At 43.0% G+C, this 17,038-nt stretch overlaps 1 protein-coding gene and 1 long non-coding RNA gene across 2 annotated transcripts in view; one reads left to right on the top strand and one right to left on the bottom strand.

Annotated features, from left to right (window-relative positions):
* The window catches only part of LOC117503844 (CUB and sushi domain-containing protein 1-like), a 2,069,078-nt gene that overhangs the window by 1,624,305 nt on the left and 427,735 nt on the right, over positions 1-17,038 (bottom strand). The gene's annotated exons all lie outside the window — the stretch shown is intronic.
* Positions 6,458-13,689, top strand: LOC117526565. Its single transcript, XR_004565328.1, has 4 exons — positions 6,458-6,531; positions 7,298-7,309; positions 12,907-12,913; positions 13,678-13,689. It is a non-coding gene; the product is annotated as an uncharacterized LOC117526565 (long non-coding RNA).

Below are 17,038 nucleotides of genomic sequence, written 5' to 3'. Positions count from 1 at the left end.
TCAGAAACTGAAATAGTTGAAGCAGTAATCAGGGCCATTAGCCCGGGGATGCCCTTAAGAGACATATTAGAGATAAAACGTGGGCTGACGCTTAGTAAACTGCTCACCATATTAAAGGGACACTATAAGGTGGACAGCCCCACTGAGCTGTACCATCAGCTCCTCGATATTTCCCAAGAACCCAAAGAAACTGCTCTCAACTTTGTATTTTGTGCCATCGAGCTGAAAGAGAAACTGTTATGGAAAGCAGCAAATGAGGAGGCTGATGAACTGTACAGCAGAGCCACAATCCAGCGCAGATTCCTCCGCTCCATTGAAACTGGGCTGCTTAGTGACTCTGTCAAATATCAATTATTGCCCCTCCTCAGCGACATGAGCATAACAGACGAGGAACTGATCGAGAAAGTCAATGAAGCCTCAAAGCTAGAAAATGAAAGATTTGAGAAACGCAAAAGGTCCACAGCAACCAAGATCCCCAGGGTACAAGAACTCCAAACGGAATGCCAGGCAGCCCCAACACCTGTTCAGAGCCACTCCAAGCCCAAAGAATCCTCCACTGCAGTGGCCTTGAAGACAGTTACGGGTAGAGAGACTAAGTCAGACACGCAGCAGGTGATAGAAGAACTGCGCAAAGAAATGAAACAAATGTTTATGGCTGCTATGGAAACAAGTCCTCATGCCAAAGCACTAAAACGGAGAGAAAAAGGCTGTAAGATGTGCAGAGAAGAGGAGAAGGGAGAAAGTTGCATGCACTGTTTCAAATGTGGGCGAGAAGGCCACTACTCTCATGGATGCCGGGCACGTAGACTGTCGACGGGAAATGGGGAGGGACTACTGAAATGGGACCAGCAGTAGTCCAGAGCCATAAGTCCCAAAATGAGCAGCCACCATCAGCCCCCAATGAAACAGCAGCTAGTGCCCTATCGGCTGCAACTGAAGTTTGCTATTTACCCCCTCAAAGTAAGGCACAGTTAGTCAGCCTGGTGGGAAACAAATGTACTGTGAACTGTTATATGGACAATCAGCCAGTCAAAGTATTGTGGGATTCAGGGGCACAGTCCAGCATAGTAAACGAAAACTGGCGGCAAACCCACCTTCCCCACACAGTTGTCAGACCTGTTTCAGAACTGTTAGGCAATGAGACGCTTACAGTGCTTGCTGCTAATGACACGCCTATCCCCTACATTGGCTGGATAGAAATCAGGTTCAGACTAAATCAAAATTCATCCCCAACAAGTGAGCTGTAAGTGCCAATATTAGTTTCAAGTGACCCAGCCGTAGCCAGTGACCCCATCATCGGTTACAATGTGATTGAAGCCATTGTCAATCAGAAAGAAGTCAAGACAAAAGTTGGAAGAAAACAGCTAGCACACTACGTGAGCAAAGCATTTGAAATAACTGTACGAATGGCTCACAACGTTGTCAAGCTAGTGCAGAACAGCAGTGAAGACTCAGAGACAGGTGTAGTGCGGACTGGAATGAAAAGAGTGCCCTTGCCGGCTAACCAGGTTACCACAGTCTATGTACAAGCACATGTTAGCCCACATGCTTGGGGCCAGGCCATGCTCTTTTCACCTAATCCACCACCCGAGGGCGTGATCTTCAATGACGTACTGGTGCAAATTTCGGACAGAAAAGTGCCATATGTGCCCATCCCAGTGACTAATACGACAGATCACACCATTTATCTGGAGAGTCGTAAAGTTATTGGACACCTTGAACCAATCACGACAGTATATGCAGCAGACATTCAGACAAAAGTAAACGGAGTGACACAAGAAGACAAGAATGATCAAGAACTAGAGCCGCAAACTCCCAGTAAGCAGAAAGCAAAGTCGTGGGACCCACCAGTGGATCTCCAACACCTGACCGAGAGTCAACAAGCAGCTGTGAAGCAGCTGTGAAGCAGATGTTGCGGGAGGAATGTGAGGCCTTTGCATATGATAGTGATGATGTGGGCTGCATACCATCTTTGAAAATGCACATAACCCTCCATGACACAAGTCCTGTACAAAAGACTTACATGTCTGTCCCAAAGCCCCTTCACAAAGAAGTGAAAGAGTATTTGCAAGACCTGCTGAACAAAGGTTGGATCACACCATCACGGTCCCCCTACTCATCACCTGTGGTGTGTGTTCGAAAGAAAGATGGCACGCTTCGCCTTTGTTGTGACTTTAGAGAGCTCAACCACAAGTCAGTTCCAGACCGCCACCCAATACCACGAATCCAAGACATGCTCGATACGCTGGGTGGGAGCTGTTGGTTTTCCGTATTGGACCAAGGCAAGGCGTACCACCAGGGTTTCGTAGATGAAGAAAGCTGCCCCTTGACTGCCTTCATCACACCCTGGGGGCTCTTCCAGTGGGTACGCATTCCCTTTGGTCTGAGCTCTGCACCCGCTGAGTTTCAGAGGAGCATGGAACACTGCTTGGCAGGCCTCAGGGACACCATTTGCCTCCCGTACCTGGACGACAACCTTGTGCACAGCAGCAACTTTGAGGAACACTTGGAGCACATTCGTCTTGTCCTCCAGCGTTACCAAGAGCATGGTGTTAAACTGACCCCAAAGAAGTGCGAATTGTTCAAGCACAGCGTCACGTTTTTGGGTAAGCTGGTAACAGGTGAAGGCTACACAATGGATCCAGCAGAGTTGGCTCCAGTGATGGCGTTAAAGGAGAAGACACCGGTAACGGTCGGGGAGGTACGTCAAATGCTTGGCTTTCTCTCCTATTACAGGCCTTTTATCCCCAACTTCTCCCGTGTAGCCCACCCCCTCTATAGCTTGCTTAATCCACCTTCTGAGGACAACACTGCCCCCAGCTGACAAGTCCAGAAAGGGGGTAAAGAAAAGTAAAGGCCACTTACCATCAAGCACGCCCATTCAGTGGACCAGCTACCACCAAGAAATATTGGACCAGCTGAAAGGCGCTCTCACCAGACCTCCTGTCCTCGGGTACCCCGACTTCACAGAGCCCTTTGTGTTACATTGTGATGCATCACAGGTGGGGCTAGGTGCTGTTTTGTACCAGCGACAGCAAGGCAAGATGAGAGTGATAGCGTATGGCTCCCGCACCCTGAGTCTAGCAGAGAAAAGGTACCACTTACACTCTGGCAAGTTAGAGTTTTTGGCAATGAAGTGGGCCATTTGTGAACGTTTCCGGGATTATCTGTACCACGCCTCATCCTTTGTGGTGTACACTGATAATAATCCGCTAACATATGTGCTCACTACCACAAAGCTCAATGCCACAGGTCACAGATGGGTTGCAGAGCTGGCCGACTACAACTTCACCATACGTTACCGCCCAGGCAAGACCAACACAGATGCTGATGGGCTGTCGCGGATGCCAATAGACATCAACAACTACATGAAGGGCTGCACAGCTGAAGTTGGACAGGAGGCCATAAGTGCATCCATGGTGTCTGTAGCAGTGGAGTGGAGAGACCCTTGCCAAGGTGCCGGAGTTATTCAGGTTAGTGCTCTAAAGTTAATCAAAGACTCTGACACTAATCAGCTTTTGACACCAGACCAGATTCACCGAGCACAGGAAGCAGATGAAGTCTTGTCAAGAGTGCTCTGGTACAAGTCGCAGAGTAGGAGGCCGAGTAGGACACAGGTGAAGGCAGAGCATCCGGCTGTAGCTGCACTGCTTAAGCAATGGGTGAAGCTTCAGGTCGACCAGGATGGTATCCTGCGCCGGCGAACAACAAAGAGCAGCTGCTGGTCCCTAAAGCCTATCGTCCCCTGGTTTTCAAAGAGCTCCATCAAGACATGGCCATTTAGGGGTGGAAAGGACACTCGACCTGATTCGAGACAGGTTCTACTGGCCAAAGATGGCGAAAGAAGTCAAGCACTTTGTTAAAGAACAATGTGAGTGCATCAAGAGGAAGAAGCCAAGTAAGCCTACCCGTGCACCTCTGACCTCAATCCATTCAACGTTCCCATTCCAGCTCGTGTCCATAGACTTCCTCCACCTGGAAACGTGTAAGCATGGCTATGAGTACATACTAGTTGTCATGGATCACTTCACAAGGTTTGCCCAAGCTTATGCGACAAAGAACAAAGCAGCAAAAAAGGTCGCTGACAAGCGCTTCAATGATTTCGCACTCAAGTTCGGCTTCCCAACCAGACTACACCACGACATGGGCAAATAATTTGAAAACAAGCTAATGGAAAGACTGAAAGAACTCTCAGGGATTCAGGGTTCCCACACAACGCCATACCACCCACAGGGTAATGGACAAGTGGAAAGATTCAACCGCACCCTATTGTCTATGCTACGGACTCTGGAGGACAAGGAGAAGGATGATTGGAAGGAGTCACTGGCTAAAGTTGTTCATGCGTACAACTGCACCAAGAGCGAGGCAACAGGCTACGCCCCATATTACCTCATCTTCGGACGTTCCCCCCCGCCTGCCCATTGACCTGCTTTTCAGTCTAAAAACAAATGAAGCCCACATGGACTATGATGACTATGATGGATGCTGGAAAAAAAAGAATGCAGGAGGCCTACACAGTGGCTTCTAAAACAGCTACCAAGGAAGCTGCTCGAGGAAAAGCCTGCTACGACATGAGAGTCAAAGGGAGAGACCTTCAACCTGGAGATAGAGTCCTCCTCCGAAATCTCATGCCTAGAGGTGGACCAACCAAGATCCAGTCTTACTGGGAGGACCAAGTCTACCAAGTGAAAGAGAGAAAAGTGGATGACAGTCCAGTGTATCGGATCAGTCCAGAGAATGGCCAAGGAGGAGAAAAGGTGGTGCATAGGAATCTCCTACTACCCTGCGACTTCCTACCCCTTGAAAAGCCACCAGCACAGACTGCTCAGCCCCAAAAAGACTCTGTATGTGCCATGAAGAAAAAGTCTTGACCTCCATGTAGACAGCAGCAGCAATCAGAAGCCGGTGACACATCGGATGAAGACCACAGCGGCAGCGGCACCTATCAGGGGTACCTCAGGCCTGTTCCAGGGAGACAACAGAGACAGACTCCACTTAACTGTTTGGCGGAGCCATTCCAGCCTCAACCAAACCTTCTATGCCAAGAAGAGGATTTGCCAGGGGAGATCAAAGACCCTCAAACTGACCTTGAAAGGGCGAGAAGTGGTGAGCTTGAAATTGACATTCCAGCCACAATCGAAGGTGAGACAGACACAGTGAGATGGCGTCCTCAAAGACAGAGACGGCAACCAACTGTACTGAGTTATGACACTTTAGGTCAGCCGAGTTTGGTTCTCAGAGACTGCAAGGTAACTAAGACTCAGATTATTGAGAGTAAGACCTTCTGGAGACCCTGGGCTGTTGAAGTGTTTTAAAGCCATGGTTTAAGAGGTGATGTAAACAGAAATGTCAGGAGACATTTAATTTTGTGGGGGAGAGTGTAGCACTAGGATAAAAATGAATGCAGCAAAATAGTTGCCCCCCCCCCCCCCCCCCCCATTTTATTTTAGTACTAAAGGTCATTTTCCATTGCGAGAACTACTGTTAATGTCTGTTTCGCAACAATAGAGTGTAATGTAGGTTTCGCCCAGCAGGGGGCACTTGGTATCTTATGCATCAGTACCTGACGCCCCAGCAGAAGAAGTCCAGTCAGTACGTGATGAAGCAGTGTACAGATCACACTCCAAGTGCTCCTGTTAACTTGACAATTTTCTGTTTTGCAGGTAAGCTGAGTGGTAAATAATCTATAAGTAATGGACAACAGTAGTAATAGATCATAAAGGCTTCAGCGGGTAACAGATGTCAAGCCAAAGAGTAAATTCACAAGTTTATGACCGTGTAAAGGTGACGTGCTGCATGGTGCACCTGAAATGGCGGACACGTAGTCTGTGGTGAGCGTGGTAATGTAGAAGGGAACTTTCTCTGTATGAGTTAAGATGAGCTAAACTAACAACTGAACAACTGTAAAAGCATGAATTCATGGCAAAACGAATGTTGAACAGAGTAAATGTGTTAGGAGAAGCTTGTGTAAACTGAAATACTAAGTTCAGTGCAGAGTTAAAGTGTAAGGCTAAGTTAAGGAACACAAGTGTTATCCTTTCTAAGTGCTAATCCAGCTATGAGACTGTGAGGAAAGTCTCTTCCACACATGTATTTTGAGTTCAAGTTGCACTAAACATTTTTCTTTATAATCAGACAAAGTGTAATATGCTAAGGTTCATCTCCCGAAGGGTGAATATGAGAGGAATACAGTAAAATGCATTGGTTTAAAATCAGTAGTTTAATAAATACAGTTCATGAGAATAATGAATAAGAGAATGGAACAGTGAGAAACAGAATGGGTAAAAGCACTCTAAAACTTCATTTTGAGTTCATTATTAAAATATGTGTTCATAGACAAAGAAACAGATTGTGATTTCTGTCAGTTCATGAGGACGATGTATGTGGTTAAACTGTATAATTATTGAGACAGTACGGTCAGTTATATCCTAGCCATCCTGTGGTATCGGGTGCAGAAGAAGTCCAGTCAGTACGTGATGAAGCAGTGTACAGATCACACTCCAAGTGCTCCTGTTAACTTGACAATTTTCTGTTTTGCAGTTCCTGCAAAAAATAAATGTTGCATGGGAGATGAGTGGCCCATCATTTTCTGAAGTGTAACACTTACTTGACACAGATGTACCACAGTACCATACTGTTTGTATTTTTTTAAATGATTGACATATGAATTAAGTGCAAGACATATTCACTGGCTACGTTTACATGCCGTTAATATTCGGGATAAGGTCAATATTCTGGTTTCTGAATCATTAGGAATAACCCGTGTACATGCTTAAGCAGACAGAGTTACTCCTGTGTACATGGTCACTGGTATCATTTGGAATATCCCCATCTAAACAGCGATGCACGTCTTCCACCAGTGCTTGATTTGGTCTGGCATTCGTGCAAATCCTGCTTCGCGTAACTTTTCGGCCACCTTCTTGTAAATGTTGCTATCTCGGTACTTTCTACCATCAATAAAAGACATTATATTCATGTCTTTCACGATACTAATGAAGTACTCGGTTTCTTCCTCGCTCCAAAAGTGTGGTGCTGTGCTGCCGCGTCTGGATTTCCCCATGCTTGTTTACATCTGCTTCTGTGGTGTCCGGTGGGTTGCGCGCGCCGCATACAAGTAGTTGCCATACTCAAAAAACCAAGATTCCTTGCGGATAGGACATGCGCAGAACACAAAATAATGTTCCTTTCTATGAGGATATTCCGATGTGCATTTATATGACCTGATATTCGAGTTAGAAAAGGAGTAACCCAGGGGTCATATTCGGGTTTTTAAAAACCGGAATATGAGCATATTCAGGTTTTTGCGGGTGTTTACATGGCCGTGCGCAACCGGGTTATTGCTAATATTCCGGTTATGAAAGGGTTATTGGCTGCATGTAAACGTAGTCTGACATGGAAAATGTTTATGCATTCATCCCCTGACTTGTTTCAAGAAAGCTGGCTCTAAAAGTGAAGATTTAATCCTCATATTTAAAATAAACTTTCCCCATCCTGACATTTTTAGTAATGTATTGCAGCCCTGCAGGACTGGATGTAGATTAACAAATGAAATTAAGTTTACCACATAAAGCATGAAATAGCTTGAATTCATACTGTCTGAAAAGAAATAAATTTCAAAGAAAATGTAAGGATCACTGTTTTGTTTATGTTGTTTTGTTGTTTGTTTGTTTTTTGCATGCTTTTCAGACTGTCCCAACCTTTTCTTATTCTGAGTTTGTGATTACCAAATGATCTCCTGTCAATTCAGCACCTCAAACCAGTGTTTGAGACTTAAAAGGGATTTGCGTGCCTCCATACCAACTTAGATCATTGCACTATAAATATCTCTGTAAACTGTGTTGGCTGTAGCCTCCAGCTTTGCAAAGAAGCAAATAACCAAAGACAGAACCTTGATTGTGAGACTTTGTGCACAGAAAGAAGCATAACTTAAGTCTACACACAATCCTACTACTGAGAAAAAGTCTTCAGGCTACTCTCAAGCTAGTAAAATAATATATATATATATATATATATATATATATATATATATATTTATATATATTCTATTCAAGCACTGACACATAATACGGTTATATAAAGTTTTCAAGGAAAAACACCTATCCAGAACTGCAGCACCAACCTCAAACAGTCTTTGCACATCCCTCCTACACACAAAGCAGTGCACTGTAAATCAGCTTCCAGAATAATGCCAGCTCTGTGGATGTTACACTATCATTGCACAGTTCTACAAACCACTGTCAAAAAGTAAATCTACATGCTCTAACCAGGGATAATTTACAACTGAAAACACCACCTAAGTCCAGTCTCCTCTTGCTCTGGATAACCTGTTAAGATTTACAATTCAGATGGGCGCTTATGAAGGGAGAAGGTGGCCTTGTGGTTAGACCAGTGGGCTGAAGGGTTTGATTCCCTTTTGCCATGACAGTCCTCACAATCTGGCGGTACATGTGACATGCACAAGAGACACGCTGACATCCTCACAAAAAACTCGATGTACATACTCTCAACTGACAGGCCACTTTGCCTACAGGCATCAGGGCAAGCAGTTTGGTTGACCAACTGTTTGAAATTCTCTATTTGTTTGAATTCTAATGTGCACAAAAGCTTCCTGTCATGTCAACAGCTCATCCTACACCACACTATACTGTCCTTTCTTATCACCTGGCCCTTGCATATTAGATTTTTATTTCTTTTCTATACAACTGCTGGCACACCTTGTACTCCCAGCACCAGTCTAGCTGATGTTTTGGTTGTTATCAGTTCATCTTTGGCGTGAACTTTTCCCTTTGGTCTTACCTGCAAAACTGTGTCTGATCTCTGTCTCTTTATAAACAACCCAGTCTCATGGCAAGTCCTGATTCAGCCTCATGAAATATACATTAATCTATTGGTTTGTGATATTGGGCCTCATGTATCAAAGTTGCGCACTTGTGGCGTAAATTTACGGTGTAAATTTGAAGTGCACCAAAGTTGCTGTGACATGTATCAAGCAGTGCGCACCTGCCCAGTTCCGGCGTACGCCTGACGTGACCTTGATAAATGCAGCAGGTGAAAACAATCGTAATTATAATAAACACGCCCATAAATATTCAGACTCCGCTTCAGACACACCCTCATTTTACGACATGGAAGCCAGGAAGACGGCAAAGAAAAAGAACTCCACCAATCACGATGTGTGCCAATAGAGCGTCAAAAGCGGCCGTCGTATCAACTGTTTTGTAGTATAATCAAAAAAGTGTTACAGTGGTCCCTCGTTTATCGCGGGAGTTACGTTCTAAAAATAGCCCATAATACGCGAAACCGTGACGTAGTCAGCATTATTTTTTACAATTATTATAGACGTTTCAAAGCTGTAAAACCCCTGTAAAACCACTTTATACACTTTCTCAATCAGGCATGAACATTTTCTCACTTTTCTCTCGTGTGTAAACACTCTCAAAGTTCAAACCTTACTAGAAAAATGAGACCAAACTGTTTTCAGGCCCAAACATTTGTTTGAGAAATAAACATAGAACGTTTTCCTATAAATAATTATGATGGCTTTTAGAACTAACGAATTTAATTTTAACGATCAACGTATGAGGTTGGACACATAAGAAATTATTAATAGTGACTGACCAATATTTCACAGATCGCGCCTCTTCGTCCTGGCGCCGAGCCTTCTTCCACTCACACCTGGCTGCAGGTGTCTGTTTCCGAGTGACAAACACAGTTATGAGTAGTTGTTGGCGCTCTTTTTTTCTTCTGGGCGAACACAGAACACTGTGAAAAAAAAAGGCATGCAAAACTGGACTAAAAACTCTGCGAAACGGCGAGGCCGCGAAAGGTGAACTGCGTTATAGCGAGGGACCACTGTATTCTCTTTTCACATGTCAATAATTCTTGACATGTGGATATTTGCTCGATCAATTAATAAGACACGCCTAATTTTTCAGATTTCTTTATTCTTAAAATGTATCTATTTATTTATTTTATTGTGACAAACGAATGGAGACGACACAACCTGATTGCAGCACGGGCAAAGGGAATGAGAACACTACAGTTGTAATTATCAATTTCATTGTCTAAAACGATCACACCACATAAAGTTAATCTCAGCGCTGCTCTGGCTCCAGGCTCGAAGTCTGGAGAAAAAGGCCAGCAGAGCTTTCTTTGCAGTCAGCGCTGTGGCCACGGATCGTGCTCCATAACAATCCCGCAAAAGCGGGATTTGTATTGATTATTATGTAGTATAATCAGGAAAGTGTTATTTATGTAACATATGCACTGATTTGTATAATGGCACTGTTTATCATGTTGATCATCTTCATTTTTATGTGGAATCCAGTGCTGGTTCATTTTGGTGTATAATTTACGCCACCTCTCGACCTGGTGTATATTTTCAGCGCAGCGTACGCCAACGACCACATTGATAAATGCCAAGTAGCGCAGCCGTTTTGGCGTACACCCCATATACGCTCAAATATCGCTGTACGCACGTTGATACATGAGGCCCAATGTGATGAATAGCGCCTCATTTTCATCACGGCAGCACAAATTCATTATAATTCATTCTGTGATGGCTACATGAAATAAAAAGTGAAGCGGAGGGTCGGGGGTGGTTATGGTTAGGGTGGGGGGAAGGCGTAAGATTAGGTTATGGTTAAGGTTAGAGTTGGGGGTAGGAGTAGGGTTAGTAATAGTGAGTTAAAAAAAAAACTCATGAAAATTTGACTCATTTCGTCACAGGAGCACAGAAAAAAAATGCGACTGGGCTGCTATAGAATGTATTTTTTTTTCCTTTTTGTTTATACCCAGTTAGAGTGTAGAGCACGTTGCTCAGTGGAAAAGAGGTATCAATGTGTAGACCTGGGTTTGATTCCTGGTCCTGCTACCTGTCTGTGTCCTTGAACACTACACTTTATCTGTATTGGTTCAGTCAACCCAGCTGAAAATGGGTACTAGCCATGGCTAGGGAAGGATCATGCGACAGACTGGCAACCTGTCTGGGCAAGTCACAGGTTCTCATCCCCTTCATGCTACAGAATCCGAGGATAAGGACCAGCACCAGTGAGCCTCACAGCATATTTAGTAGAGCTCTTGTGCATCCTGTCTTACTCTATGGTAATGAGACATGGACACCAACTCATGACCAAAGGCAACAACTGGAAATATTGTGAATTACGTTTTGGATGATCCTTTGGTACCACCGTAAAGTAATCTCACTTGCATTGTGAGGGAATTCATCGACGACATTTTTTTCATGTGATACAAGTGTCTGGGCATGATCCTGTAGGCAGGTGCCTCAGAGCTGAGGACTCCACCAGCAATGAAAGACCAAGATACCCACATTTTAACTGGCTGTGGAAAATAAGTGGTTACTTTCAAGAGAAAACTATGGACCAATTGTCTGTCTGGGTTGTTGCCGTGCAGAACACAAAGTGGTTTTGTAGGGTGGTGGATGCTGTAGCTCCACCATGTTACTTGATCTCCACCCGCTTTATGGAGAATTATTTTGGCACCTTTGCATGTATTGTATTTATAGGAACTCAAATACAACTGAGCACAGATTTGGTTTGGCTGTAAACTTCTATATTTCAAAGAACATTCACTTGAGCTCAAATACAATAAACAAAGGCTAGCTTTCCATTTTTTTACTCAACTGAAACAATAACTTTTGCTGCCAATTTGTAGAGCTTTAGCTATCAATGGTATTAAATGTCAATTCTCTGAGTTTACTTGAAACTCTCACTGAAGACATTAAAATTCCAGAGTTTTTCATGTCTCCAGTTCACATGTTTGAAAGCAAGACACCTCAGAAAGACACTGTATGAGGGAAATACAGTGTGCATAATCCCACACAGTGACATCATGTGGCACAAAATGCAGAGGCTAATAGCTTCCACATTAGAAACAAAGTCTGGCAAACCAAAAAAAGGTTCTCATAAACTGTGGAAAATTGTCTGAGTGGAAATGCCAAATAATACAAGCAAAGCACATGGTACAGGGAGTCCCAAACAGGAAGTGCCAAATTTTGAACACTTCCTGGAATGGGTGGAGGTGGGTTGCACTGGACCTCCCTAAAATCTGATTGGCACTGATTGACATGTCACGATTGACATGTCACATCACCACACGTCTGGTTGAAAAGAGCCATTTTGAAATTGGTGACACATTTTGACTGCTAGGTCCATCCTTTACAGTAGTTGATGCTGTGTTCCACAAAAAAGTTCTAATCCACATTCATAGAAGAAGAAAAAGGTTTGAGCAGGTTTTGAATTTGAGCACATTGTCTGAATGATATAGGTGAGTACACAGCCATTTTCTAATGTCTAAAATTATCTTCATTAAAATCAAATTCATAGCAAATCTCTACAACAGTGGTGTCCAAACTATTCCAGAAAGGCCAGAGAGGGTTCAGGTTTTCTTTGCAGCCACTGACCTCAGCAGGTGATTTCACTGATTAACATCCCTTTGAGCAGGTGAGATGAGTTCATCAGTGAAATCACCTGCTGAAGTCAGTGGCTGCAAAGAAAACCTGCACCCTCTCTGCCCTTTCTGGAATAGTTTGGACACCACTGCTCTACAACTTGGTATAAATTTAATCAAAAATATAAAATAGTTTCCTAATGGTGTGGTGTAGAGGAGGTGTTTCTTAAAATGAAAACCTAAAAGTTCTGCTAATTTGGCCACATTGTCCAGCTCTACTGTGAAGTAGCTGAAAAGTCAGAATCAGAATTTACATCAACATAAACAAAATGCTGAAAGTGGCAGGGGGTTAAGAGGGCTGTAGCTGCTCCTCAGAAGCATTTATTGAAGAAAAAAAAAAAACATTGAAGGACCTAAATTACATGGTGAGGACTCTTTTCCAGGCATGTAAAATTCAAATGAAGGAAATGTTTAAAACGGCGTCGATTAAGAGGGCAGTAGTTGGGTAGTCAGAGGGGCGAAACCCCCCTGAAGGAGAAATCTTTTGCCATGATTATGCTCCCAGCATATTTACTGAAAATAAAGCGTGACAGACCTAAATGAGATGACGAGGACTTTTCCAGGCATGTAAACCCTGGGTCCCACCAAATAATAAAACATGAATAATGAGCCACGCATTGGTGTGTCAGCGATTATTCAAAAAATGACCCATGTATTCATCTATCATGTATCTGCTATAAAGGTGCCTCTATGTGCCTCTCTGTACCCCACATGTGCCACGCAGCAGCCTCTAGTGAGCCACAACCAACCTGTCATTATTGCCTCGAATGACTCGCATCAGCCACACGAAGCCACGTAGTGCCATGATAGCACCATGATAATGCAATGTTGGTGCACATTTAGGCATGATGGGTTTGGTACAAACCTCCAGCCGTCCCACACCTGGTCCCTTTAAAATGTGCGTTTTCAATTCACAGATTCACAGCAGCATTTAAAGATGTCACATTTTTTAAATGCAGTACAAAAATAGATGCTCCAGTACAGTCCAGCAGTTGTGCGCCAGGCTGCTGTCCACCTGTAATGCACCAGACCAGCTAGAACCGAACCAAGGGCTCCTGGACAGCCACCTCTGTGCTCCTCACTGGCACCGTGGATCACTGGATTTAAACAGTCATTTTCACACCTTGATCCCACTTTAACCCCTTAACGCCCGAATTTATATAGCTGTATATAAAAAAATGTTTTGTGTGTGTTTTTGCATTTAAGTAGATGGTAAATAATGTTGAGATTATTAATTTCACTTTTGCACAAAAACTAGATAGTAATATTGGGTATTCTGGTAATGACTTTATGTTATAATGTTATAATAACAATAATGATGGTATGTTGCCAATTTGCGACAACGGGCATACAGGTCAATTTGGTAAGTTGCATATTTGAGTCAGAAATTGTAGCATATATGCAACGATGGGCGTTAAGGGGTTAAACTTTGTGTTTGACCGTTTATTTCTGCAAAATCGATCTTTTGCGCGCTGTGCTGTTCTGCATACACAATGAGGTGGCCGCTTTAGTTATATACACCTGTGGATCACTTTCAAATATATATATACATATATATATATATATATATACATACATATATATACATACATATATATACACACACACACACACACAGTGAGGAAAATAAGTATTTGAACACCCTGCGATTTTGCAGTTTCTCCCACTTAGAAATCATGGAGGGGTCCAAAATTTCCATCTTAGGTACACGTCCACTGTGAGCAGTGATGCTGGTAACGCGTTACTTAGTAACGCGTTACTCTAATCTGACCACTTCTTTTAGTAACGAGTAATCTAACGCGTTAATCTTTCCAAGTCAGTAATCAGATTAAAGTTACTTCTCCATGTCACTGTGCGTTACTATTATTTTTCATTGTGGGTCGATAGCAGCATTAAACTTGGTCCGTGGGCAGGGGGTCGGGGTTCGACTGAACGTCCCACTTTAAGCGAGCTGTGAGCTTTTCATCCGCGGTTTTTTGCAGCTGCTCGACTCGTCCTCACCTCTTAAAGGGCGGTGATCAGCACACCTGCACTGAGCTTTACGAAGACATTTTTATACTTTTTTCCTCCTTTATTTAGAATTCTGAGCTGAGCTGCTCCATATCGTCTCGTTAAAAACAGCTGATCCTCCGCGACGCGTCAACAACTAACACTATTTTCCACTCAAATGCCCCTAAACTCTCTTTCTGAGGACCACATGATGTGAAAACGCAATAAAACTTTCTTACCTGTAAATCTGGTCCTGTTTTCTGCATAAATAAATGTTATCCATTCTTTGTGCTCAAACGCCAAAGCAGGGGCGAATCCAGATGGGATGGGGGCGTGGGGCAGGGATGTGCCCCCCCCCCCCCCACAACAGCCCTAGATTAAAGGTCCAGTTTTGAAGCCATTTTTTACTACAACTACTAATATTGCTTAAAATAATAATAATTTCGACAAGTAAAATGTTTAGAGAGAATTTAAATGTTAGAAAAATGTTAGAATTTAATAGTTACATTTATAAACAATGTAGGTTTGAAATTGCAAGTTTTACTGTTACAGTGCTGTCAACAGTTAAATATGAGGTCAAGAAAGAGGTCTTTATTTTACTTTTTATAAAACAAGTATTTATTTTCATTGAAGTCAAGAAAGGGTGACTATAAAGTGAGTTTTGGCAAAACAGGTATCATTGTCATGTTGACGTGGGTTGTTGTCGGCAGCTGGGGAAAGTAACTAAAAAAGTAACTAGTAATCTAACTTAGTTACTTTTACAATTGAGTAATCAGTAAAGTAACTAAGTTACTTTTTCAAGGAGTAATCAGTAATCAGTAATTGGATTACTTTTTCAAAGTAACTGTGGCAACACTGACTGTGAGAGACATAATGTAAAAAAAAAAAAAAAAAATCCGGAAATTACAATGTATGATTTTTTAATAAATTTATTTGTATGTTACTGCTGCAAATAAGTATTTGAACACACATCAATACTAATATTTGGTACAGTAGCCTTTGTTTGCAATTACAGAGGTCAAACGTTTCCTGTAGTTTTTCACCAGGTTTTCACACACTGCAGCAGGGATTTTGGTCCACTCCTCCATACAGATCTTCTCCAAATCTTTCAGGTTTGGAGTTTCAGCTCCCTCCAAAGATTTTCTATTGAGTTCAGGTCTGGAGACTGGCCAGGCCACTCCAGGACCTTGAAATGCTTCTTACGGAACCCCTCCTTAGTTGCCCTGGCTGTGTGTTTGGGGTCATTGTCATGCTGGAAGACCCAGCCATGACCCATCTTCAATGCTCTTACTGAGGGAAGGAGGTTGTTTGCCAAAATCTTGCAATACATGACCCCATCCATCCTCCCTTCAATACAGTGCAGTCATCCTGTCCCCTTTGCAGAAGAGCACCCCCAGAGTATGGTGTTTGTTGTTCTCATCCTCTTAACATGGTAAGTGGAGCTGATTGCAAAAAGCTCTATTCTGGTCTCATCTGACCACATGACCTTCTCCCATGCCTTCTCTGGATCATCCAGATGGTCACTGGTGAACTTCAAACGGGCCTGGACATGTGCTGGCTTGAGCAGGGGGACCTTACTGCCGTACAGGATTTGAAACCATGACCGCATCATGTGTTGCTAATGTAATCTTTGTGACTGTGGTCCCAGCTTTCTTCAGGTCATTGACCAGGTCCTCCTGTGTAGTGCTGAGCTGTCTCAGAATCATCCTTACCCCACAAAGTGAGATCTTGCATGGAATCCCAGACTGAAGGAGATTGACAGTCATCTTGTGTTTCTTCCACTTTCTAATAAATAATCTACCAAGCTGCTTGCCTGTTGTCCTGTTGTCCATCTCAGCCTTGTGCAGGTCTACAATTTTGTCCCTGGTGTCTTTAGACAGCTCTTTGGTCTTGGCTATGGTGGACAGGTTGGAGTGTGATTGATTGAGTGTGTCAACAGGTGTCTTTTATACAGGTAACAAGTTCAAACAGGTGCAATTAATAAAGGTAAAGAGTGCAGAATCAGAGTGCTTCTTAAAGAAAAATTAACAGGTCTGTGTGAGCCAGAATTCTTGCTGGTTGGTAAGTGTTGAAATACTTATTTGCAGCAGTAACATACAAATAAATGATTTAAAGAAATCATACATTTTTTTTTAGATTATGTCTCTCACAGTGGACATGCACCTAAGATGAAAATTTCAGACCCCTCCATGATTTCTAAGTGGGAGAACTTGCAAATCGCAGGGTGTTCAAATACTTATTTTCCTCACTGTAATGTATATATATATATATATATATATATATATATATATATATATATATATATATATATATATATATATATATACATATATATACATACATACATATGAGGTATGTGATGAAAAAAGCGGTCCTTTTTATTTTTTTCGAAAAATAAATGGATTTGATTCATATGTTTTTACGTCAGACATGCTTGAACCCTCGTGCGCATGCGTGAGTTTTTTCACGCGTGTCGGTGACGTCATTTGCCTGTGGGCAGGCCTTGAGTGAGGAGTGCTCCACCCCGCCCATCGGAATCTCTTTGTTTGAATAGCCGCTGCGGACGGCGCGCGTTGCTTTA

This window comes from Thalassophryne amazonica, chromosome 2 (genome assembly GCF_902500255.1).
Source record: "Thalassophryne amazonica chromosome 2, fThaAma1.1, whole genome shotgun sequence".
NCBI lineage: Eukaryota > Metazoa > Chordata > Actinopteri > Batrachoidiformes > Batrachoididae > Thalassophryne > Thalassophryne amazonica.
This window is presented reverse-complemented; position numbering and strand designations above follow the sequence as displayed.